The sequence below is a fragment of the Oncorhynchus nerka genome, linkage group LG22 (assembly GCF_034236695.1).
Source record: "Oncorhynchus nerka isolate Pitt River linkage group LG22, Oner_Uvic_2.0, whole genome shotgun sequence".
NCBI lineage: Eukaryota > Metazoa > Chordata > Actinopteri > Salmoniformes > Salmonidae > Oncorhynchus > Oncorhynchus nerka.
In genome coordinates, this window is record NC_088417.1 from 28,147,928 (window position 1) to 28,175,160 (window position 27,233).

A 27,233-nucleotide genomic window follows, 5' to 3' on the forward strand; every position below is an offset into this window, starting at 1 on the left:
CAGTACTGGGGCTCAAACTATAGGGAATGGCACCCTATTCCCTATATTGTAATATACTCTGGTCAAGTAGTGCACTATGTAGGAGATATGGTGTCATTGTGTATGCAGTCCCCAAATCTGTCTGTCTCAATATGACATGGTGAAATCACATCTCATTGCCCTCATCAACATAGGTAATGACGGTGCTCATCAAACATGTCTGCCCAAACAATGAGAATGATAACACGCTCTGAAATTTCCAGAAGGAAAACATAATCCACAATGGGGTCGCCTCCCAAATGGCACCCTATTCCCTTTACAGTACACTACTTTTGACCAGAGCCATATGGAGAGGGCCTTGGTCAAAGGAAGTGCACTACATAGGGAATAGGGTGCCGTTTGGGACGCAACCCTTGGATCCTACGATACAGAGACGCTGGTGGATGTTTGTTTAATAGCATCAGATATTGTTGTTATTATCTAATTGCAATTATTGTGAGGGAGGGGGAATAAAAATAACCAATAAAGTGCCATTAGGCCTTCCCTTATTTCCGAGAACGGGGTAGTTAGTGTAGCCGTTGTTTGTTATGATTCGGCCCCTACAGGAAATTGGAAGGTCTTATCATAATAACAGGAATCAAAGCACGTCACATTACTGTGCACTAGGCAGGGAAAATGCAGTATTTGGACATAGTCCAGAAAGAGAGGCAGAAAGAGAGAGAGAGAGAGAGAGAGAGAGAGGCAGAAAGAGAGAGAGAGGCAGAAAGAGAGAGAGAGAGGCAGAAAAGAGAGAGAGAGAGAGAGAGAGAGAGAGAGAGAGAGAGAGAGAGAGGCAGAAAGAGAGAGCGCATCTGGATGATTTCACTTCAGGCCCATCACATATCCTAAATGTGTAAACACACACAATGTGTAAACACGCATTCCTGATTCAGCTCATACCGAGCTAGCTTTTCAGAGATGCAAGTGGGGACACTTCAGGCTGAGGAGTGAGTTACACACATCCCCATGTGGAACACTGACGTATGGTGGGGCCAGTACTCAAAATGATAAAAATACCCTTTTTTCATTGGAGGGCAAAAGGGCAGGTGCTCCAGCACCCTTAGGGCTCTAAATGTGCACGTGCCCTCTCTCTGGGCTACATGGATGTGTTGTTAATGTGCACGAGCCCTCTCTCTGGGCTACATGGATGTGTTGTTAATGTGCACGAGCCCTCTCTCTGGGCTACATGGATGTGTTGTTAATGTGCACATGCCCTCTCTCTGGGCTACATGGATGTGTTGTTAATGTGCACGAGCCCTCTCTCTGGGGTACATGGATGTGTTGTTAATGTGCACGTGCCCTCTCTCTGGGCTACATGGATGTGTTGTTAATGTGCACGAGCCCTCTCTCTGGGCTACATGGATGTGTTGTTAATGTGCACGAGCCCTCTCTCTGGGCTACATGGATGTGTTGTTAATGTGCACGAGCCCTCTCTCTGGGCTACATGGATGTGTTGTTAATGTGCACGAGCCCTCTCTCTGGGCTACATGAATGTGTTGTTAATGTGCACGAGCCCTCTCTCTGGGCTACATGGATGTGTTGTTAATGTGCACGTGCCCTCTCTCTGGGCTACATGGATGTGTTGTTAATGTGCACGAGCCCTCTCTCTGGGCTACATGGATGTGTTGTTAATGTGCACTAGCCCTCTCTCTGGGCTACATGGATGTGTTGTTAATGTGCACGTGCCCGCTCTCTGGGCTACATGGATGTGTTGTTAATGTGCACGTGCCCTCTCTCTGGGCTACATGGATGTGTTGTTAATGTGCACGAGCCCTGTCACTGGGCTACATGGATGTGTTGTTAATGTGCACGAGCCCTCTCTCTGGGCTACATGGATGTGTTGTTAATGTGCACGTGCCCTCTCTCTGGGCTACATGGATGTGTTGTTAATGTGCACGTGCCCTCTCTCTGGGCTACATGGATGTGTTGTTAATGTGCACGAGCCCTCTCTCTGGGCTACATGGATGTGTTGTTAATGTGCACGAGCCCTCTCTCTGGGCTACATGGATGTGTTGTTAATGTGCACGTGCCCTCTCTCTGGGCTACATGGATGTGTTGTTAATGGGGCTTGCGAGCGTCCCCACTTGAAATCTTCTTCTTCTTCTTTGGAACGCGACTCCCCTTAAACCGCTTAAGCTAGAAATGTCAGTCAAACTTTAAAGTGTGCAGAGCAGTCAGGAACACTGTGTATATAACTTTTTGATATCTGTTATACTTTTTAAATGATTAAGCTATAAGTCATTTTTTTGTACATCTTCATCCACTTTCATGGGATTTCCTCAGCATTCTAAAGGTCCCATTGTGACATCCTCACTTCTGACATTCCATTTACTGTTACTGCAACAATGCAACTTTTTGACACAAATTAGCTTAGACAAAAAGTTAGAGCTCATTAAAAATCTTTCTCTACTTCTCTGCTTTTCAAATCTGATATAGGAACAGAATTATCTGATACCGATCCAACGCTGCAGCTGTTTAGTAACCGCATCAAACAATATTTTCTGTAACTTTTTATAACCTGAAATGTTGACCACTTTCCCAACAAGGTAGACAAAAAGTTAGCGGCACTGTTGTAAAGTACTTAAGTAAAAATACTTTAAAGTACTACTTAAGTTGTTTTTTGGGGGGTATCTGCTTATATGTTTGACAACTTATACTTTTACTCCACTATATCCCAGATGAAGAAAAAAAATTACTTTCTATTCCATACATTTTCCCTTACACCCAAAAGTACTCAATATATTTTTAACGCTTAGCAGGACAGGAACATTTTCTAATTCACACACTTAAAGAGAAAATCCCTGGTCATCCCTACGGCATCGGATCTGGCGGACTCACTAAACACAAATGCTTTGCTTGTCAATTATGTCTGAGTGTTGGAGTGTGCCCCTGGCTATCCGAAGATAAAACAAATGAAATACAATTGTGCCATCTGGTTTGCATAATATAAGGAATTTGAAATGATTTACTTTTTATACTTAAATATATTTTTTCAATTACATTTACTTTGATACTTCTCTTTACTAAAATCTTTGCCAAAAAATGTGAGTTACTGTCTTTAAGCCTTTGTCTGAGGGGAAAAGTATCCATAACTGTTATAGGGGTCTACCATCCTGCCTCACCTAACCTTTGGGGCACTCGAGGAGTTAACTAGGTTACTGTCTTCTTTCACTAAATCAGAAGTTATTATCCTGGGTGACATCAACCATGATTGGGAAATGCAGGCTTCAGACAATCTAAAAGACATCTGTAACGATCGAAACCTAACCCAGCTTCTGACTAAGGCTACATAGCCCAACGGTAAAGATCCTTCAAAGTCAACTGATTGATCTTATTTGACTGAAGACACCAGAGTAATGTGTTTCCACTGGTGTCTTCACCCAAGACATTAGTGACCATTGCCCAGTTGTCTGTGTTAAAGATGTTAACATATAAAAATCGAAGCCTCGTGTCATCACAAAGCGGAACTTTATTTTATTTTATTCAGTGAACAGGCTTTTTTCTATGATTTTTATTTTAGTGACCTTGACTGTAATTTCAGCTATCCCTGAACTGGATTTAGATATTATTGTGGATAATCAATTAGGTAGATCGAATGCCTAGTACACAAAATAATTCTCAGAAGTAATCCATAAAAGAGATGATGCTTGGGTCAAGGACAGGAACACAGGATTAGTCCCGGACTTAAAAGGTTTTATGTAACTGAAGAATTATTGTGTAAGACAAATCAGAAAGCCTAAATCTGATTATTATGTAACTGCACTTCTGGATTGTAATCGGAACCCGGCTAAATTCTGGAAAACTGTCAAATCCCCGAAGGGTTCTACTTCCTCCTTTCTGCCACAACAAAATCATTTAGACACCGACCTCATTACGAAGAAAAATGCTTTCATCGATGCATTTAATCACAATTCTATTTCAGCGGGCTATCTCTTTGAAAGAACTTCTGAGCCTATTCGCAATGATATTAGGATGGATGCCAAATACTGTAGGGGAAACTTGCTAAATGATCAGAGGAAGGATAGTCAAAGCTTCTTCTTTTTTTTAGGCTATTTACAGAAAAAGAAGTCCTGGATGCTTTGCTAGCAATAGACAACAAGAAATCCACAGGGGCCGACTAAATGGACCCTGTTCTGCTTAAGTGTGCAGTGCTCATCATTTTTGGCTCAATAACCCATACTTTTGATTTTAACATTGTACAAAAAGTATGGAAATCAGCACTTAATAATTATCGCCCCATTTCCTTCCTTCTTAAGATTGTTGAATCCTTGGTTAATGTACAACTTTGCTCTTTATTATCTGAGGAATGTTGAACGTATGTTGAATGTAAACCAATCAGGGTTTAGACCTGGGCATAACACTATGACAGCAACCACTTGATCTTGTTGATGCTTTGTCTGTGGACCTGTCAAAAGCCTTTGATACAGTTGATGATCTATTTTAGTGAATAAGTTGTCCTCGACAGGCCTGAGCTCTGATGCCTGTTCATGGTTTGATGATTATCTTAGTGACAGAACTCAAGCCACCCTGATTGATGGGGTTTAAGTCTGAATTTCTTGAAGTACAGGACATAAATGTGTACTGCACAGTTATGTTCTCTTCACTATTTATACAAACACCATTGGTCAATCTGTCAATTTCTTTTGACTGAATAGATTTGCGGATGATACTATTATGTATGCTATTGCCCCGACTGTTGATTGGGCTGTGTCAAAGCTACAGTCAGATTGTAATATGAAGCTATGCAGGAATCCCTTGCTGATTTAATACGGGCAAAACAAAATACAAAATACGTTGTTTTTAAACTCTCATAAGAATGTTTCAGATGAATTAACTATATGTTCACTCAATAGATGGTTCTCCAATCGAAAGTGCTCCCAAAAGAAATACTTAGGCATTTTACATTTAAAAAACATATACAGTACATTCGGAAAGTATTAAGACCCATTGACTTTTTCCAAATGTTGTTACGTTACAGCCTTATTCTAAAATGGATTAAAACTGTTTTTTTCCTCATCAATCAACACAGAATACCCCATAAGGACAAAGCAAAAACAGGTTTTTAGAAATCTAAAAATATATTTCAAATAAAAACATAAATACCTTATTTACATAAGTATTCAGACCCTTTGTTATGAGACTCGCAATTGAGTTCAGGTGCATCCTGTTTCTACACCCTGATTGGATACCACCTGTGGTGAATTCAATTGATTGGACCTGATTTGGAAAGGCACACACCTGTCTATATAAGGTTCTACAGTTGACAGTGCATGTCAGATATAAAAAAAACAAGCCATGAAGTCAAGGAATTGTCCATGGAGCTCTGAGACATGATTGTATCAAGGCAAAGATCTGGGGAAGGGTACCAAAACATTTCTGCAGCATTGACGGTCCCTAATAACACAGTGGCCTCCATCATTCTTAAATGGAAGAAGTCAGCAACCACCAAGACTCTTCCTAGAGTTGGCTCGTCCCGGCTAAACTGAGCAATCGGGGGAGAAGGGCCTTGGTCAGAGAGCTAGATTTATTTAAGCATCAGCTGTCAGAGCAGCTTACCGATCACTGCACCTGTACACAGACAATCTCTAAATAGCACACCCAACTACCTCATCCCCATATTATTACTTACCCTCTTTCTCTTTTGCACCCCAGTATGTCTACTTGCACATCATCATCTGCACATCTATCACTCCAGTATTAATGCTAAATTGTAATTATTTTGCCTATTTATAGCCTACCTCCCTACTCTCCTACTCTTTGCACAAACTGTACATAGATTTTTCTATTTTTATTTTCTATTGTGTTATTGACTGTATGTTTGTTTATGTGTAACTCTGTGTTGTTGTTTATGTCACACTGCTTTGCTTTATCTTGGCCAGATCGCAGTTCTAAATGAGATCTTGTTTTCAACTGGCCTACCTGGTTAAATAAAGGTGAAATGTAAAAAAATGTATTAAAATGTCCTCTATCGAGATGGGAGCACCTTCCAGAAGGACAACCATCTCTGCAGCTCTCCACCAATCAGGCCTTTATGGTAGAGTGGGCAGACGGAAGCCACTCCTCAGTAAAAGGCACATGACAGCCCGCTTGGAGTTTTCCAAAAGGCACCTAAAGGATTCTCTGGCCTGAATGACAAGGGTCACGTCTGGAGGAAACCTGGCACCATCCCTACGGTGAATCATGGTGGTGGCAGCATCATGCTGTGGGGATGTTTTTCAGAGACAGAGACTGGGAGACAAGTCAAGATCGAGGCAAAGATGAACGGAGCAAAGTACAGAGAGATCCTTGATGAAAACCTGCTCCAGTGCTCAGGACCTCAGACTGGGGCGTAGGTTCACCTTCCAACAGGACAAAGACCCTAAGCACCCTCCAACTGCTTTGTTTTACATAGCAAAGAAACACTTCTTAAACTTCTTCCATTACCACAAAAATACTTTTAAAGAGCTAAAGCAAGCCCCACAACTTTACTTGTAAAGTTACCGTTGAGTTAAATATGTTATTAACAGTTAATAAATTACGAGTAACTGCAAAGTTGACAAAAAAATAAAATAATCCTAGGAAACAATATCCTCCTTTTGCAAATAGTTATAAATATTTTGGTGTGGGGTATTTCAATCCTACCTCTTGAGCTCATTCTGATTCTACACCACATCTATCTGAGGACAAAATTCAATTTAACCCCTGTAGACAAAAATGATTTACACACATTTTGATCAGAAGCCGAAAAATGAAGGCAACACCAATTTCAGAGTTTGCACCATGTTGATGCTCTCTCTCTCTCTCTCTCTCACTCTCTCTCTCTCTCTCTCTCTCTCTCTCATTTTTTTCACTATCCATCCATCTATATCTGTCTCTTTCAGGGGTGACTCAGATCGACTCTTTAAATTACCTGATGCAGAGAGAGGGATAATGCCAGGGGCCAACCTCAAAGAGTGTCTTGCTCTCTCTCTCACACTCTCTCTATCTATCTCCTCTCTTTCAAGTTTCGCACAAACCAATCCCCTCACCCTACTCCATCTTTGTGTGACATCGCTGGACACTTTAAAGGATGGCTCATCCTCGGCATGGGAAGATGGGCCACTGTAACAGAGCCACATGAAGGACTAGCATGACTAGCTTGAGCCTTTTGGTGGTATAAAGCTGAGAGATGGGGGAAAGGAAAGTCTTTGTAAAGTGCAATGCATGCTACAGTTTGTGTGTGTGTGTGTGTGTGTGTGTGTGTGTGTGTGTGTGTGTGTGTGTGTGTGTGTGTGTGGTGTGTCCTCAGTGTCCTGTGTGTCCTCAGTAGGGAATCAATGGAAATTACATTCCTAACTGCAAACAGAGTGGTGCGTAATCAATCGAGAGCTGCAGACAAACATCGGCAGCCATTTTTTAGAGACACAGGGGGGATAAATGGACACATACACACACAGGATACTGTTTACATGGTGGCACTTTCTACCCTCCATTCATTTTAAACACATTACTGCATGGACACTCAAGCTCTTTATGTTTGCCACAATAGAAAAAGAGATTTAAAAGCTAGTTCTTTATTTTTGTTGTACCTCATTGTGGTTTATTGGTGAATGTGTGTAGAATAAATAATGAAAAGCACTGGATTACAACAACAAAAAAGTATACCATTGTGTTCATCACTCAAACTATGTAAGGAGTCACTTCGGAACCTAATTAACAATCTGGAAGCTTCTGGAAGCGTCTCTATTGTCAAACAAGTAAAGTGTGGTTTACTGCAGGGCAGCCCTCTAGGCCTTCTACTCTTTTTGATTTTTACCAATGACCTGCCACTGGCATTAAACAAAGCATGAGTGAGAACGCATCAGCAACCACAGCTAATGAAGTCACTAAAACCCTTAACAAAGAGTTGCAGTCTGTTTTGGAATGGCCAGTGGCCAGTAATAAACTAGTCCTGAACATCTCTAAAACTAAGAGCATTGTATTTGGTACAAATCGTTCCCTAAGTTCTAGACCTAAGCTGAATCTGGTAATGAATGGTGTGGCTATTGAACAAGTTGAGGAGACTAAATTAGACCACACTCCAAAAAGCAAGTCCTGTAGGCTCTAGTTTTGTCTTATTTTGATTACTGTCCAGTAGTGTGGTCGAGTGCTGCAAGGAAAGACCAAGTTAAGCTGCAGCTGGCCCAGTACAGAGCAGCACGTCTTGCCCCTCATTGTAATCAGAGGGCTGATATAAATACTATGCATGCCAGTCTCTCTTGGTTTTAAGAGTTGAAGAGAGACTGACCGTGTCACATCTTCTTTTTAAAAGATACATTAATGTGTTAAAAATCCCAAATTGTTTGCATAGTCAACTTACACACAGCTCTGACCCCCCCACCCTTTTCACAGTCCCCAAATCCAGAATAAATTCAAGAAAGCGTACAGTATTATATAGAGCCATTATTGCATGAAACTCCATTCTTCCTCATATTGCTCAAGTGAACAGCAAAACTGGTTTAAAAAAAACAGATAAAGCAACACCTCATGACATAACGCCTCTCCTCTATTTGACCTAGATTGTTTGTGTGTATGTATTGATATGTAAGCTACATGTGCCTTTTGTAAAAAATATATCATGTATGTAGTTCTGTACTTGAGCTGTTGTCTATTAATGTTCTGTATTATGTAATGTTTCATGTTCTGTGTGGACCCCAGGAAGAGTAGCTGCTGCTTTTGCAACAGCTAATGGGGATCCTAATAAAATACCATTAAAACATTAAAATATGTCATCTACATGTAATTTGTTTCATGTGTCATAAAAGATGAAGGCTTAGCATGAGCACCCACCAAATTATGATTAACAACAAGGGAACACATTGGCTTGAATGTTAAGAACTTCACAGAGGGCTTCCTTGTCCCTCATATGCCTATGACTGACACCATTGCCCATTGTAGATTGGTAACTTATGTTAAGGTTTTGCATTTATGCATTACATTACATTAGATTAGAGAGAGAGAGAGAGAGAGAGGGGGGGGGGGGATAGAGAGAGAGAGTAAAGGGGGTGTACTCTCAGCCAGTAACAGAAAGAGAGGAATAGTCATTGTGTATGTACATTAGTAATCAACATGGCAGGTCTATGTAATCTAGCATCTGCTCTCCCCTCCTATCCATTCCAAGATTGATGGTCTACAAGAATATTTATTGTTCATTAAATAATAATTAATATTGTTCATCCACTGAAACCAAAACTTGAATATTACAAAGGAAGAAAAACAAATCTGTTACCCATTGCCAGTGTAAGATCAATAGTGTCATTATTGCATAGTAACACGACACTAAACCATCATAGATCAACTAAGGTATAATCTTCAACACCTACTCATTCAAGGGTTTTTCTTTATTTCTACAATTTTCTACATTGTAGAATAATAGAAGACATCAAAACGATGAAATAACACATATGGAATCATGTAGTAACCAAAAAAGTGTTAAACAAATCAAAATATATTTTCTATTTGCTTCATCAGACAAGAGGACATTTCTCCAAAAAGTACGATCTTTGTCCCCATGTGCAGTTGCAAACTGTGGTCTGGCTTTTTTATGGTTTTGGAGCAGTGGCTTCTTCCTTGCTGAGTGTCATGCACAAAGTAGATGTCCTAACCGACTTGCCAAAACTATAGTTTGTTAACAAGAAATTTGTGGAGTTGTCATATCGATCCCGTTAAGTTAACTTCTTAGGGCTGAAATCCCGTTAACGGGATTGATATGACAACAGCTCAGTGAAAGTGCAGGGCACCAAATTCAAAACAACAGAAATCTCATAATTAAAATTCTTCAAACATACTGTACATGTATCTTCTACCATTCTAAAGGTAATATTGTTGTTAATCCCACCACAGTGTCCGATTTCAAATAGGCTTTACAGTGAAAGCACCAGAAATGATTATGTTAGGTCACCACCAAGCCACAGAAAAACACAGCCATTTTTCCAGCCAAAGAAAGGAGTCACAAAAAGCACAAATAGAGATAAAATGAATCACTAACCTTTGATGATCTTCATCAGATGACACTCATAGGACTTCATGTTACACAATATGTGTATGTTTTGTTTGATAAAGGTCATATTTATATTTAAAAATCTGAGTTTACATTGGCGCATTACGTTCACTAGTTCCAAAAACATCCAGTGATTTTGCATAGCTACATCAATTTTACAGAAATACTCATCATAAATGTTGATGAAAATACAAGTGTTACACGTGGAATTATAGATATACCTCTCCTTAATGCAGCCGCTGTGTCAGATTCCCCAAAAAGTTTTACGGAAAAAGCAAACCATGCAATAATCTGAGAACGGCGCTCAGAAAAAAAGAAAATTATCCGCCATGTTGGAGTCAACAGAAATCAGAAATAACATTATAAATATTCCCTTACCTTTGATGATCTTCATCAGAATGCACTCCCAGGAATCCTAGTTCCACAATAAATGTTTGATTTGTTCGATAATGTCCATTATTTATGTCCAAGTAGCTACTTTTGTTAGGGCGTTTAGTACACAAATCCAAACGCTCGTGCAGGTCCAGCCGAACGTTGGACGAAAAGTTAAAAAGTTATATTACAGGTCGTAGAAACATTTCAAACTAAGTATAGAATCAACCTTTAGGATGTTTTTATCATAAATCTTCAATAACGTTCCAACCGGAGAATTACATTGTCTGTAGAAGAGCCATGGAACGCAGGTCGCTCTCATGTGAAATGCCCTTGACCAGGACCTGGCTCTCTGCCAGACCACTGACTCAAAGAGCTCTCATCCGGACCCACATCACAGTGGAAGCCTCATTCAAGTTTCTAAAGACCGTTGACATCTATAGGAAGCCCTAGGAAGTGCAACTTGAACCATATCGCACTGTGTATTCGATAGGGCTGAGTTAAAAAATTACAAACCTCAGATTTCCCACTTACTGTTTGGATTTTTTTTGGATTTTTTTCTCAGGTTTTTGCCTGCCATATGAGTTATGTTATACTCACAGACATCATTAAAACAGTTTTGGAAACTTCAGAGTGTTTTCTATCCAAATGTACTAATAATATGCATATATTAGCAACTGGGACTGAGGAGCAGGCCGTTTACTCTGGGCACCTCTGGGCACCTTATTCATCCAAGCTACTCAATACTGCCCCTGCAGTATAAGTATAAGAAGTTGTTAATGACTCCAACCTAAGTGTATGTAAACTTCCGACTTCAACTGTATGTAAATGAGATATTTCTGTATTTCATTTTCAATAAATGTGAAAAAAACTCTAAAAACATGTTTCTGATTTGTCATTATGGGTAATTATGTGTAGATGGGTGAGAACAATTCAGGTAGTAACACAACAAAATGTGGAATTAGTCAAGGGGTATGAATCATTTCTGAAGGCACTGTAACAACTTCCGGTACTGCCGGTATATTCAAAATCTCTCTTCTTCGAAACCAAAATTTAAAAAAATTAAAGGCACTGGCTTCGTCCCAAATGTCAACCTACAGTATTTCATATACAGTGCACCAATTTTGGCCAGAGCCCATGGTCTGACTGACTGCCATGACTACCTCCACCTGAATGGAAAAAGTAAAAGCTCTGTAGTGGACAAGCTCGTTAAGCCTACTGGTCCACTCAAACTCATACATTATTTCGTTTTTAATCCTGCTTAAGCTTCCTGAAACCCACACAGAGTTTGGTCTGTGTGTGTGCGACCAGGTCATATGTCTGGACAGGGACGAAGTGATACTGAATGACGGTTCCTCTCCCATTGAAAAGAGCAGCCTCCCTCCCTGGGGTATTGTACAGTTACAGGGCTCGGGGAAAGAGAGACGGGCTCTCTAGGGAGAGCTTTGTTAAACGCTGAAGGGACTAATAATACGTGGGGGGAAAAAGGACAATGGTTTCACTTACTAGTGATTAATTGACTTAACTTCATCAAGCACCCTTCAAAAGGAGACATTTGACAAATGAATGCTTCGCCCTCCATAGCCAGCCAGACACTCACACATGTATAGTACATTCACTTCAGTGCATTTTCCAACAGTGATATCACTACTATGTTTTCTTGAAATCACAATATTTTGGGGAACTATACATCTTGATTAGAGCTATCTAAACTTTGACCAAAAAACACCTCTGTTTTTTTTTTTTTTTAATGACAAACTGAAGGTAATGACAGTAATGAGTACCAAACATACACTCTTGTTTGTTTAGTGGAATGAGACAGGTGTCGAGGCGAGCAACCTTTCTGTGATCTGCACAGTGAATTATCCCTCTTTTGAAGAGCCTTCATTAACATAGGATTAACTGTCATGCTAATGTGTGACTACCATTGACAGCCCTTCATCTATTCACTCCTTCATTAAGAGGGAATACACCAACCACTGGCCCTGAGATAATAGAGAGCAAGACCACCAGACACCTCTGATGAGAGAGAGAGGAAGGGATGTAGAGGGAGAGAGAGGTGGAGCGGGAGAGAGGGGGGGGGTAGAGGGTTGGAGAGGGAGGGAGAGAGAGAGAGGTGGAGCGGGTGGAGAGGGAGCGAGACAAAGAGAGAGGGAGGGAGAGAGAGAAAGAGAGAGAGGGAGAGAGAGGGAGAGGGAGAGAGACAAACATAAGAGTACCTAATAGAATAGCCATTTCCCATTCTCCCTTCTCAATGTAACTGCTTCTGTCAACGCCATGTGTGTTCCTAATGCAAGCAAGCCTCGAAGTGGCTAATGTGATGTTGCGTTTGTTTTCCCTGTATGTTTTTGTTCGCTTTGTTAGAACAGGCAAATGTCCCTGTCTTTCTGTATTTCTTTCTCTCTCTCACTCTAAAAAAGCTAAACCAATTGATTTCTGATTATCAGTCGCTCCTGTTGAGAGGAAAACAGGCTTTGAATGCTCCTCTGAATACATCATAGACACACACACATACTGCAGACACACACGCACAAATGCAATAATACATGGACACACCCACACACACCAGATCATACATTTTTCATTCATTGTGATACAGATGTAGGATCTTAATTTGAGCCAGTTTGCTACAGCAGGATAATAATCCAGCAGCAACAGGAAATGTTAATTATTATGTGGATTATAATTAATGGATATTTTTTGTAGGGGTTGATACATTTTTTGTTTGGACAAATCGAGTCTGACATTTTGAAGTGCAAATGACAATCTATAGAAAACGTTTAAACCTCGAAAACACCACAAGTTTGCAACAAAAGAGTGATCAAATTAAGATCCTACATCTGAAGGAACTATTTACGGACTCAATGACCTCTGCTTCCCAGGGTTCAAAGCTCAATTAATGGTCATATCATTTAACCCCTATTACCAGCCTGTTCAACCTCTCTTTCATATCGTCTGAGATCCCCAAGGACTGGAAAGCTGCCGCAGTCATCCCCCTCTTCAAAGGGGGAGACACCCTGGACCCAAACTGTTACAGACCTATATCCATCCTGCCCTGCCTATCTAAGGTCTTCGAAAGCCAAGTCAACAAACAGGTCACTGACCATCTCGAATCCCACCGTACCTTCTCCGCTGTGCAATCTGGTTTCCGAGCCGGTCACGGGTGCACCTCAGCCACGCTCAAGGTACTAAACGATATCATAACCGCCATCGATAAAAGACAGTACTGTGCAGCCGTCTTCATCGACCTTGCCAAGGCTTTCGACTCGGTCAATCACCATATTCTTATCGGCAGACTCAGTAGCCTCGGTTTTTCGGATGACTGCCTTGCCTGGTTCACCAATTACTTTGCAGACAGAGTTCAGTGTGTCAAATCGGAGGGCATGCTGTCCGGTCCTCTGGAAGTCTCTATGGGGGTGCCACAGGGTTCAACCCTCGGGCCGACTCTTTTTTCTGTATATATCAATGATGTTGCTCTTGCTGCGGGCGATTCCCTGATCCACCTCTACGCAGACGACACCATTCTATATACTTCCGGCCCGTCCTTGGACACTGTGCTATCTAACCTCCAAATGAGCTTCAATGCCATACAACACTCCTTCCGTGGCCTCCAACTGCTCTTAAACGCTAGTAAAACCAAATGCATGCTTTTCAACCGTTCGCTGCCTGCACCCGCACGCCTGACCAGCATCACCACCCTGGATGGTTCCAACCTTGAATATGTGGACATCTATAAGTACCTAGGTGTCTGGCTAGACTGTAAACTCTCCTTCCAGACTCATATCAAACATCTCCAATCGAAAATCAAATCAAGAGTCGGCTTTATATTCCGCAACAAAGCCTCCTTCACTCACGCCACCAAACTTACACTAGTAAAACTGACTATCCTACCGATCCTCGACTTCGGCGATGTCATCTACAAAATTGCTTCCAACACTCTACTCAGCAAACTGGATGCAGTTTATCACAGTGCCATCCGTTTTGTCACTAAAGCACCTTATACCAGCCACCACTGCGACTTGTACGCTGTAGTCGGCTGGCCCTCGCTACATATTCGTCGCCAGACCCACTGGCTCCAGGTCATCTACAAGTCCATGCTAGGTAAAGCTCCGCCTTATCTCAGTTCACTGGTCACGATGGCAACACCCATCCGTAGCACGCGCTCCAGCAGGTGTATCTCACTGATCATCCCTAAAGCCAACACCTCATTTGGCCGCCTTTCGTTCCAGTTCTCTGCTGCCTGTGACTGGAACGAATTGCAAAAATCGCTGAAGTTGGAGACTTTTATCTCCCTCACCAACTTCAAACATCTGCTATCTGAGCAGCTAACCGATCGCTGCAGCTGTACATAGTCTATCGGCAAATAGCCCACCCATTTTTACCTACCTCATCCCCATACTGTTTTTATTTATTTACTTTTCTGCTCTTTTGCACACCAATATCTCTACCTGTACATGACCATCTGATCATTTATCACTCCAGTGTTAATCTGCAAAATTGTAATTATTCGCCTACCTCCTCATGCCTTTTGCACACAATGTATATAGACTCTCCTTTTTTTCCTACTGTGTTATTGACTTGTTAATTGTTTACTCCATGTGTAACTCTGTGTTGTCTGCTCACACTGCTATGCTTTATCTTGGCCAGGTCGCAGTTGCAAATGAGAACTTGTTCTCAACTAGCCTACCTGGTTAAATAAAGGTGAAATAAAAAAAATAAAAAATAAAATACCTTATGTATAAATCAGCTAGGCCATTTTACCAGTGGCCATCAGTGACACTGGACACCTGAGGCACAAAATGGCAGCCAAGTAAGACGATGAATCTCGCAGTTGAATGCATTCAGTTTCACAACTGACTAGGTATCCCCCTTTCCATTTACATGATCGAGTAGCCATGACGATCACACCCACTGTCTGGTCAGTCCCTCCCCTGTGAGTGTGCCCTTCCTGTCACACGGCTATGTCCTCTACCACGTTGTAAATGCTCTCAACATTTGTGTAATGAGAATTACTTTTGCAACCCCACTTTCAACATCACCACCACCCTTTTATCCAATGTTCACCACTTCCTCATACACTCATTGTAATTGTGTTTAAGAATCTTAAATTGACCAAATTACTAAGGTTAAGTCATCCATGTGCATGACTGACATGTTTAAATAACAGATAAAACCCTTTGGACAACATTCAATCCCTTTAAGGCTGTTCCCCTTGGTGTCTGAGTAGTTCCCACAAAACTGAGAAACGGTGCATGTGTGTGCGTGTGCGTGCAGCGTGTGTGAGTGCGTCTTGTATACAGTATCATTTCATTTCTCCATAGGCATATGATTCCTTCTTACAGATGACAAAATCCTCCATTAATGCATCAGAAAGGTGTTGAGTTCATTATCAGTAACCTGCCAGTTTAGTGAATTAAAGTAGGGTCACTTCAACAACAGAGCAGCCAGACTCACTCGCTCACTACCTGAGAGTCACAAAGCTTTGGTTGTTTACCCCATAGCAGTGTGTGTGTGTGTGTGTGTGTGTGTGTGTGTGTGTGTGTGTGTGTGTGTGTGTGTGTGTGTGTGTGTGTGTGTGTGTGTGTGTGTGTGTGTGTGTGTGTGTGTGTGTGTGTGTGTGTGTGTGCGCATGTGTGTGTCTTCTCAGTGGTCGTCTACCAGTCCTGAATCCCCTCACTTCACGCTAAGCTTCTGGTTTTCCACACCTCATCTTCCCTGACCGGCGCCACTCAACTGGAAAATGAGGTTTCTCCACTAAAATAAGCTTGGCGCTTGCAGCACGACGGCCCTATTGGCACGGTGGAGGCACGAGTTCCAGAGGAGTGGGGGAAAGGAAAAAGATAATCAAAACGAAAGACAAGAAGTGGAAGTCTCTAGCACATAACCGTGATGAGAATCCCACGCATTACCACCTGCACACACAAACACAAGTGGGCACACACACACAGACGCAAACACACACACACACACACACACACACACACACACACACACACACACACACACACACACACACAAACATCTTTGAATTGCTATATGGAGGGGCAGGGGGGGAAGGCTTTTCAAAGGTCAAATCATCTTTAAGTGTGTATCAATGGGTAAGCAGGTAAAGCCTTCTATAATGTATCTGGTGATGATGTGATGAATGGAGCGGGGCTGTGTGTTGTGACGTCTTCCAGGGTAATAACCACACACACACACTCTGTCTCTATCTCTCTGCTGCACCGGGTCTCTTCAGGGGTAATAACCCCATCCACAGGAGATGAATCTCCTCCTGATCTATCACAAACACATTTACCGACATTACACAGACAGGAATCTCATCTCACACACTCTATATTAGGCGGCCTGGCTGTATTAGTGTTATTTTATCTCTCCCTCTCTTTTCTTGTCTGTGATTATTTTTAACATTCAAACTACCGACTGGGGTCATTTTGACCGGATGCATATTTCAGTACAAAGGTGGTTTATTCAATTCTTAAAAATGTTTATGACTTTGTCAATCAAAGTTCTCAATACACCTAAATCATTGTTTAGTGTTTCAGTAAGAGATTGTGATTTCTCACATCTCAAAATAGGGCTACTTCATGTTAGATCCCTCACTTCCAAGGCTGTTACAGTCAATAAACTAATCACTGACCATAATCTTGATGTGATTGGCCTGACTGAAACATGGCTTAAGCCTGATTAATTTACTGTGTTAAATTAGGCCTCACCTCCTGGTTACACTAGTGACCATATCCCCCGCACATCCCACAAAGGCGGAGGTGTTGCTAACATTTAGGATTGCATATTTCAATTTACACAAAAAAACATAAGTTTTTGTCTTTTGAGCTTCTAGTTATGAAATCTATGCAGCTTACTAAATCACTTTTTATGGCTACTGTTTACAGACCTCTTGGGCCATATACAGCATTCCTCACTGAGTTCCCTGAATTCCTATCAGACCTTGTAGTCATGGTAGATAATATTCTAATTTTTGGTGACTTTAATATTCACATGGAAAAGTCCACAGACCCACTCCAAAAGGCTTTCGGAGCCATCATTGACTAAGTGGGTTTTGTCCAACATGTCTCCGGAACTACTCACGGCCACAGTCATACTCTGGACCTAGTTTTGTCCCGTGGAATAAATGTTGTGGATCTTAATGTTTTTCCTCATAATCCTGGACTATCAAACCACCATTTTATTACGTTTGCAATCGCAACAAATAATCTGCTCAGACCCCAACCAAGGATCCTCAAAAGCTGTGCTATAAATTCTCAGACAACCCAAAGATTCCTAGATGCTCTTCCAGACTCCCTCCACCTACCCAAGGATGTCAGAGTACAAAAATCAGTTAACCACCTAACTGAGGAACTCAATTTAACCTTGCGCAATACCCTAGATGCAGTCACACCCCTAAAAATAAAAATAATTTGTCATAAGAAACTAGCTCCCTGGTATACAGAAAATACCAGAGCTCTGTAACAAGCTTCCAGAAAATTAGAACGGGAATGGCGCTACACCAAACTGGAAGTCTTCCGAATAGCTTGGAAAGACAGTACCGTGCAGTATCAAAGAGCCCTCACTGCTGCTCGATCATCCTATTTTGCCAACTTAATTGAGGAAAATAAGAACAGTCCAAACTTTATTTTTGATACTGTCGCAAAGCTAACTAAAAAGCAGCAGTCCCCAAGAGAGGATGGCTTTGACTTCAGCAGTGTTAAATTCATGAACTTCTTTGAGGAAAAGATGTTGATCAGTAGAAAGCAAATTACGGACTACTCTTTAAATCTGCGTATTCCTCCAAAGCTCAGTTGTCCTGAGTCTGCACAACTCTGCCAGGACCTAGGATCAAGGGAGACACTCAAGTTTTGTAATACTATATCTCTTGACACATTGATGAAAATAATCATGGCCTCTAAACCTTCAAGCTGCATACTGGACCCTATTCTAACTAAACTACTGAAAGAGCTGCTTCCTGTGCTTGGCCCTATTATGTTGAACATAATAAACGGCTCTCTATCCACCAGATGTGTAACAAAATCACTAAAAGTAGCAGTAATCAAGCCTCTCTTGAAAAAGCCAAACCATTACCCAGAAAATATAAAGAACTATCAGCCTATATCGAATCACCCATAGAAACTCACTGCCTTCCTGAAGACAAACAATGTGTATGAAATGCTTCAGTCTGGTTTTAGACCCCATCATAGCACTGAGACTGCACTTGTGAAGGTGGTAAATTACCTTTTAATGGTGTCAGACCGAGGCTCTACATCTGTCCTCGTGCTCCTAGACCTTAGTGCTGCTTTTGATACCATCGATCACCACATTCTTTTGAAGAGATTGGAAACCCAAATTGGTCTACACGGACAAGTTCTGGCCTGGTTTAGATCTTATCTGTCGGAAAGATATTAGTTTGTCTCTGTGGATGGGTTGTCTTCTGACAAATCAACTGTACATTTTGGTGTTCCTCAAGGCTCCGTTTTAGGACCACTATTGTTTTCACTATATATTTTACCTCTGGGTGATGTTATTCGGAAACATAATGTTAACTTTCACTGCTATGCGGATGACACACAGCTGTACATTTTGATGAAACATGGTGAAGCCCCAAAATTGCCCTCCCTGGAAGCCTGTGTTTCAGACATAAGGAAGTGGATTGTGCAAATGTTCTACTTTTAAACCTCGGACAAAACAGAGATGCTAGTTCCAGGTCCTAGAAACAAAGAGATCTTCTGTTGAATTTGACAATTAATCTTGATGGTTGTACAGTCGTCTCGAATAAAACTGTGAAGGACCTCAGCATTACTTTGGACCCTGATCTTTAAAAAAATAATAATAATAATTTCTTAAATTTACCCCCTTTTTCTCCCCAATTTCATGGTATCCAATTGTTAGTAGTTACTATCTTGTCTCATCGCAACAACTCCCATACAGGCTCGGGAGAGATGAAGGTCGAAAGTCATGTGTCCTCTGAAACACAACCCAACAAGGCCACACTGCTTCTTAACACAGCGCGCATCCAACCCGGAAGCCAGCCGCACCAATATGTAGGAGGAAACACTGTGCACCTGGCGACCTTGGTTAGCGTGCACTGCGCCTGTCCCGCCAGGAGTCGCTGGTGCGCAGAAGACAGTGACATTGAGACGAAACGCCACTCTAGCCGATGTCTTTCCTTGCATGGCTCTAGAGGATTTTGACTGTTCGTGTGTGAATGATGATTCATCAGCAGCTTTCCAGCAGCAAGTGTAGAGAATGGCTGATATACTCACTGACTGCCAAGATGACTTGACACTGACTGACGGTTCCAGCCAACTTCACGATACTGACGGACCTGACAGTTCAAGCAATCCTGAGGTCTTACGTGACTTAGGTTTGACTGATATTGATGTCTCCTCCTGTCAAGCGTCACTTGCTGGTAAGAAGAAACTCATCCAGCTCATAGCTGAGTACCAGTCTATTTTTTCCAGGCACAAGTTGGATTGTGGAAAAGCTTCCGGATATCTTCACAACATTCAACTGAGTAATGAGAAACCCTTTCAGATGCCATAACGACGCCTTTCACCAAATCATTATGAGAAGCTCAAACAAGCATTGAATGAGATGGAAGAACGTGATATCATAAGGAAGTCTAGTAGTGAGTTCGCCTCTCCCCTTGTCCTTGTATGGAAGAAGTCTGGAGACCTGAGACTATGTACTGATTTTCGTTTGCTCAATGCTCGCACCATCAAAGACGCCCACCCACTCCCTCACCAGGCTGACGCGCTGGCTGCGTTAGGTGGAAATGCCTTTTTCTCGACAATGGACCTTACCTCTGGCTACTACAATGTGGAAGTGCATGAGGATGACCGGAGATTCACAGCTTTTACGTCGCCATTTGGATTGTACGAATACAATCGAATGCCACAGGGGTTGTGTAATAGTCCTGCAACCTTTATGAGGATGATGCTAAACATCTTTGGGGATCAGAACTTTCGTAGCCTGCTGTGTTACCTTGACGATGTCTTGGTCTATGCGCCCACTGAAGATCTGGCTATACAGCGCCTGGAAATGGTTTTTGAGCGCCTCAAGGCTCACAACCTGAAGTTGGCGCCAAAAAAGTGTAACTTTTTCTGGGGCATATCATTAGTGAAGTTTCTGGGGCATATCATTAGTGCGGATGGTGTAGCTACAGACCCTGAGAAGGTGAGGGCCATTACAGGAGTAACAGAAGCTGATCTGATGAAAGATGGCACTGACATTCCATCTCAGAAGAAATTGAGGTCATTCCTTGGGATGGTGGTGTATTATCAACAGTTCATTGAAGGTTGCTCGACCATTGCAAAGCCTCTCTTTGGATTGACTACTGGACACAAGGCTCCACACTGGAAAAAGAAGTGAAGCTCACCTGTCAGGAAGTTGACGGCTGCCGACTGGACAACAGAATGCATACAGGCCTTATTCCAGCTAAAGCAAGCCTTACTGGACCAGGTTTTGTTGGCCCACCCCAACTTCGAAAAACCCTTTCTACTCTCGGTGGATGCATCCAGCAATGGCTTAGGTGCTGTGCTATCTCAGGTGCAGGAACCGGGAGCTACAGCGAGACCTATAGCCTTCGCGAACAAGTCCCTCAGTTATGCACAGTCGAGGTATCATGCGCACAGGCTCAAGTTATTTGCCATGAAATGGGCTATCTGTGACAAGTTCCACCACTGGCTACGGGGACAGCAGTTCACGGTATGGACGGATATTAATCCCTTGACATACATTCTGACCAAAGCAAAGCTTGATGCTTGTGAACAGAGATGGGTCGCCAAGCTGGCACCGTACGAGTTTGACATTAAGTACATCCCTGGAAAAATAAATGTTGTTGCAGATGCTTTGAGCAGAGAGCCCTTCGTACGACCCAGTGCACTCCATCGCCTGACAAGGGTCCCGTACGAGACCTTACTAGCTGAAGCCGACGCTGTGCGCACAGACAGAGTGCAAGATGTGTTTCACTGGTCCAGCCACCCCTTTGACAAAGCCTCTGACTCCAACGAAGTGGTCATTAGCTGTCAGGCTACTGTTGACCCCCCCCATCTGGTGCTTTATCAAGACATGAAGTTGCAGCTGTTCTTCATTCACACAGGTGCTGGGTGGGTGAAGTGGGCTCACATGCACTGCTGTTGCCACAGCTCCCACAGGCTGTTATGCCATCAGAGCAGACCGATGTCGATGTTCTGCCACACGACCTACTGATGAGTAAGCATCGTGATGACAACGTGATCAGCAAAGTCATCTTCTTTGTGGAGAGGGGGAGAAGACCATCCCGGAGAGAGCGTGCCCATGAGAGTGTTGAGGTTTTGTGTCTTCTCAGAAGTTGGGACAAGTTGACCATGAAGATGGGTGTACTGTATCTTGTTTCGAAGAATGTGGTTACAAAGGTGAAAATGTATCTGTATGTGGTTCCAGCCTCCATGAAAGCAATGGTGTTGAAGGGTGTCCATGATGAAGCTGGCCACCAGGGCCAACAGAGAACAGTCTACCTGACAAGACAGAGGTTCTTCTGGCATGGCCTGGAGAGGGAGGTAAAAGCTTATGTGAAGTGCTGCAGGAGATGCGTGGTGAGCAAGACTCCTGATCCGGAAGCAAGAGCTCCTCTTGAGAGCATAATAACAACTGAGCCTCTTAAACTAGTGTGCATAGACTTCTGGTCTGCAGAAGATTCTTCAAACAAATCCTTGGATGTGCTCGTTGTTACTGACCACTTTACCAAATTGGCTCATGCCTTCTTGTGTCCGAACCAGTCTGCTAAGTCAGTAGCTCATCAGTTGTGGAACAACTATTTCTGTGTCTACAGGATGCCTTGCCGTATACACTCAGACCAGGGAGCCAACTTTGAGAGCGCTTTAATAGCCGAACTGTTGAGTGTTGCAGGCGTTCAGAAGTCTCACACCACGCCGTACCATCCGATGGGGAACGGGTCCTGCGAAAGGATGAATAGGACTTTGGGAAACATGATCCGGGCCCTGCCAATGAGAGCAAAGCACAGATGGCCTCAGGCGCTGAAGTTCCTTACATTTGCATACAATTGTACAATCCACGAGACCACAGGCTTTGCCCATTTCCTGCTACTGTTTGGGAGGACGCCAAGACTGCCTGTTGATATAGTCTTTGGCTCTGTCATAGAGAACCAAGAAGTTGTCGACTATGACCAGTTTGTTCAGTCTTTGAGGAGATATCTGAAAGAAGCCATGAATGCAGCACAGGCATCTGCAGCGAAGCAGTTGAAAAGGCATGCTGACCTTTATGACAGAAGAGTCAGAGGAGCACCAGTGGAGATTGGGGATCGAGTATTGCTGGCTAACAAGGGGGAGTGAGGAAAGCGGAAGCTTGCTGACCGTTGGGAGGATACTGTCTACCTTGTCACTGGATTGAATGCTGACAGTCACACTTTTAAGATTCAGAACAGCTCCACTGGACGGGAGAAGACGGTACATCGCAACCTGATAATGCCAGTCAACTTTCTTCCTCTTCCCCATGCTGCTGTTGTGGAGGGAACAGACATGTCTGGATTAACAGAGTCTGAGGACATGAATGACAGCCTGGTGGTCTCAGCTGCCATGGACACTGCAGTGGATGATGGTGCTGAGTACAGAACCAGAGTGTGGGTGTCATAGTTGTCTTCTGAAGGAACAGGTGACACAAGCCTGGAGGGTGATGTGCTATACTTGGATGCTCAGGATATTCCACCTTTGGATTCCATGGATGATATACTGCAGCTGGAAGGTCTGCCTCGATCAGAGAGTCTTCAAGAATCTGACCGAGACTGTAACAGTGTGGTGAGTGAGCTAATTGACCAGTCTGCTTACGATATCCGTACTAACCTACCAAACGCGGACCATTCCTTACCTGATCAGTTACGTACTGACTGTGTTTGACGGACACACTATTGCAACAGTACACAACACTGTTACCCCTTATGCAGTTGAAGGTAGTCGGGGTCATATTAGGTCAAGGGCAGGAAGGCTATTTAAACCAGTGTCAAGACTGATTGAGATTATGAATCAGCAGAAAGTTAGCTCTTGAAGGTTAAATATGTGAATAGAGGGTATAGAGGGTATTGACATCTTTTATTTGTTTTGCTTTTACATCATTGTGACCATGATTAGAGGTTGCAGGATGGTAATGTGACATATGATAAAGTCTCTTATGGTGGTTTATTTTATTACTTGGATGTTTTAAAGTCACTGAGTGTACTTAACATGTGACAGGCATGCTTACCTATGAGGGCTAAGGGGATTGATCAACCGCTTTTCACTCTAATTCTCAAGGAGAATAGTCTAATGACTGGAATATTTAGTGACTGATTAAAAGCAGGGTCTGCATCCTTGATATACACAGCTTTACCTTTTAGTTTTCTCTATTAGGTAGTATATATTTTTTTCTGGATTATTCTGTACATATGTTGAGTGTCTCTGTATCTGGTATGTTTGCACAGTGCCATTTTGTGTTTTGTTATTTTTCTTGGCAAGTGGAATTCAGTAGGGGGGGGAGTGTAACAGGGTTATATTGGTGATTCCCCTTGCCACTTTATTGTTAAACCAATGCGTTTTTGGTTTGAGTTTGTCTTGCCTTCACCTACTCAACATGGCATCTTATTGGCTGGTTTGCGTAGCTTGCTTACGAGGGGGGATGTTCCAGTTAGAATCGTCCCAGTGAACAAGTACCAAACCAGCGGAAAGTTGTTGGTTGCAAAGCGCTGTACATCAAAAGTGATTTTTATACTCTCAAGTGATGATTTAAATGTACAATTTATATCAAATTGTTTGTAAATGTTATTCTAACATCACACATAAGATGCAGCGGTTTTTGGAGAATATTTGTTGTGCATTTTGTTGTAGAGAATTCCCGCCAGTACTAGCTAGCAACTTACCGTGAGTGCAGAGTTGGATGGTGAGACGTGCATTGCATGACGTGCAATTTTGTGCCGTTCCTATCAGAATAAATCTACATGACTGGTGCTACATGTTGGAGTTCCGTGTCGATGACTGATTGTACACAACGCAAGAAGAGTACTGTTACATCAGGCTTGGATAAAGCTCGCTGTCTCAGGCTTGGATAAAGCTCGCGGCCTCAGGCTTGAATACAGCGGTCTCAGGAGTTGGGTAAAGCTTGCAGTCTCAGGAGTTTGGTAAAGCTTGCAGTCTCAGGAGTTGGGTAAAGCTTGCGGTCTCAGGCTTGGATAAAGCTTGCGGTCTCAGGCTTGGATAAAGCTTGCAGTCTCAGGCTTGGATAAAGCTTGCGGTCTCAGGCTTGGATAAAGCTTGCGGTCTCAGGCTTGGATAAAACCCATGGCCTCAGGCTTGGATAAAGCTTGCGGTCTCAGGCTTGGATAAAGCTCGCTGTCTCAGGCTTGGATAAAGCTCGCGGTCTCAGGCTTGGATACAGCTTGAGGTCTCAGGCTTGAATACAGCTTGCGGTCTCAGGAGTTGGGTAAAGCTTGCAGTCTCAGGAGTTGGGTAAAGCTTGTGGTCTCAGGCTTGGATAACGCTTGCGGTCTCAGACTTGGATAAAACTCCCGGTCTCAGGCTTGGATAAAGCTTGCGGTCTCAGGCTTGGATAAAGCTCCCGGTCTCAGGCTTGGATAATGCTTGCGGTCTCAGGCTTGGATAAAGCTTGTGGTCTCAGGTTTGGATAATGCTTGCAGTCTCAGGCTTGGATAAAGCTTGCGGTCTCAGGCTTGGATAAAGCATGTGGTCTCAGGCTTGGATAAAGCTTGTGGTCTCAGGCTTGGATAAAACCCATGGTCTCAGGCTTGGATAAAACCCATGTTCTCAGGTTTGGATAAAGCTTGCAGTCTCAGCTCTGGATAAAGCTTGGGGTCTCAGGCTTGGATAAAGCTTGGGGTCTCAGGCTTGGATAAAGCTTGGGGTCTCAGACTTGGATAAAGCTTGGGGTCTCAGACTTGGATAAAACTCCCGGTCTCAGACTTGGATAAAACTCCCGGTCTCAGGCTTGGATAAAGCTTGCAGTCTCAGGCTGGGATAAAGCTCCCGGTCTCATGCTTGGATAATGCTTGCGGTCTCAGGCTTGGATAAAGCTTGTGGTCTCAGGCTTGGATAAAGCTTGTGGTTTCAGGTTTGGATAATGCTTGCAGTCTCAGGCTTGGATAAAGCTTGCGGTCTCAGGCTTGGATAAAGCTTGCGGTCTCAGGCTTGGATAAAGCTTGTGGTCTCAGACTTGGATAAAACTCCCGGTCTCAGACTTGGATAAAACTCCCGGTCTCAGGCTTGGATAAAGCTTGCGGTCTCAGGCTTGGATAAAGCTCCCGGTCTCAGGCTTGGATAATGCTTGCTGTCTCAGGCTTGGATAAAGCTTGTGGTCTCAGGCTTGGATAAAGCTTGCAGTCTCAGGCTTGGATAAAGCTTGCGGTCTCAGGCTTGGATAAAGCTTGCGGTCTCAGGCTTGGATAAAGCTTGCGGTCTCAGGCTTGGATAAAGCTTGCGGTCTCAGGCTTGGATAAAGCTTGCGGTCTCAGGCTTGGATAAAGCTTGCGGTCTCAGGCTTGGATAAAACCCATGGTCTCAGGCTTGGATAAAACCCATGTTCTCAGGTTTGGATAAAGCTTGCAGTCTCAGCTCTGGATAAAGCTTGGGGTCTCAGGCTTGGATAAAGCTTGCGGTCTCAGGCTTGGATAAAGCTTGGGGTCTCAGGCTTGGATAAAGCTTGGGGTCTCAGGCTTGGATAAAGCTTGCGGTCTCAGGCTTGGATAAAGCTTGGGGTCTCAGGCTTGGATAAAGCTTGGGGTCTCAGGCTTGGATAAAGCTTGCGGTCTCAGGCTTGGATAAAACCCATGGTCTCAGGCTTGGATAAAGCTTGCGGTCGCAGGCTTGGATAAAACTCCCGGTCTCAGGCTTGGATAAAACTCCCGGTCTCAGGCTTGGATAAAGCTTGCGGTCTCAGGCTTGGATAAAGCTTGCGGTCTCAGGCTTGGATAAAACCCATGGTCTCAGGCTTGGATAAAACCCATGTTCTCAGGCTTGGATAAAACCCATGTTCTCAGGCTTGGATAAAACCCATGGTCTCAGGCTTGGATAAAACCCATGTTCTCAGGCTTGGATAAAACCCATGTTCTCAGGCTTGGATAAAACCCATGTTCTCAGGCTTGGATAAAACCCATGGTCTCAGGCTTGGATAAAACCCATGTTCTCAGGCTTGGATAAAACCCATTTTCTCAGGCTTGGATAAAGATATAAAGTTGGGTAAGCTGCTTTTAGTTATTTGCAGCCTTTATGTTGAACAACAGAGTTTTTCTTAATATGTTTAGTAATTTTGTATATTGTATGCATTTGATGTATTTATGCAGGGATCATCTGTAAAAGAGACCCTCGTCTCAGTATGGCCTTCCTGTCAAAATAAAGGTAAAATAAATATATACTCGGCTACAGTTATAATTGTTTATAACAAGCTATAATCATGCACAAAGCAGCTCATAAAGATCTGCCAATGGTATAAATACCTGGTAGAACTGTAATACAGAAACCAGCCACCCTCTGAATGTACACATAGTGCTGTGTTGGTGTGTATTCTCTAATAAAATGTGTATTATTATATTATTATAATATGAAGCATCCTGCTAACAGATTTATTGTTGCATACAATGGCATGCAAATGTTCTCAGATAAATCAATAATACAGTCCTGTGGATGGCTATCAATATTGATTGTAGTGCTCTGTTGGACATTGTAAGAAGACATAAGTCTCAAAATGAACGATAAAACCCCTTTTCCCATTATAAATCGAACCAGAAGTATTCCAAAATAAAATTATACATTATCCAAAGGCTATTGTCACAGCAATAGAGTCTTTAGGATTGTCAATCCCATAATCTGAAAGA

At 42.8% G+C, this 27,233-nt stretch overlaps 1 protein-coding gene across 4 annotated transcripts in view; it reads right to left on the minus strand.

The window, feature by feature from the left end:
• The window catches only part of pde1ca (phosphodiesterase 1C, calmodulin-dependent a), a 156,965-nt gene that overhangs the window by 109,427 nt on the left and 20,305 nt on the right, over positions 1 to 27,233 (minus strand). The window lies entirely within an intron of this gene.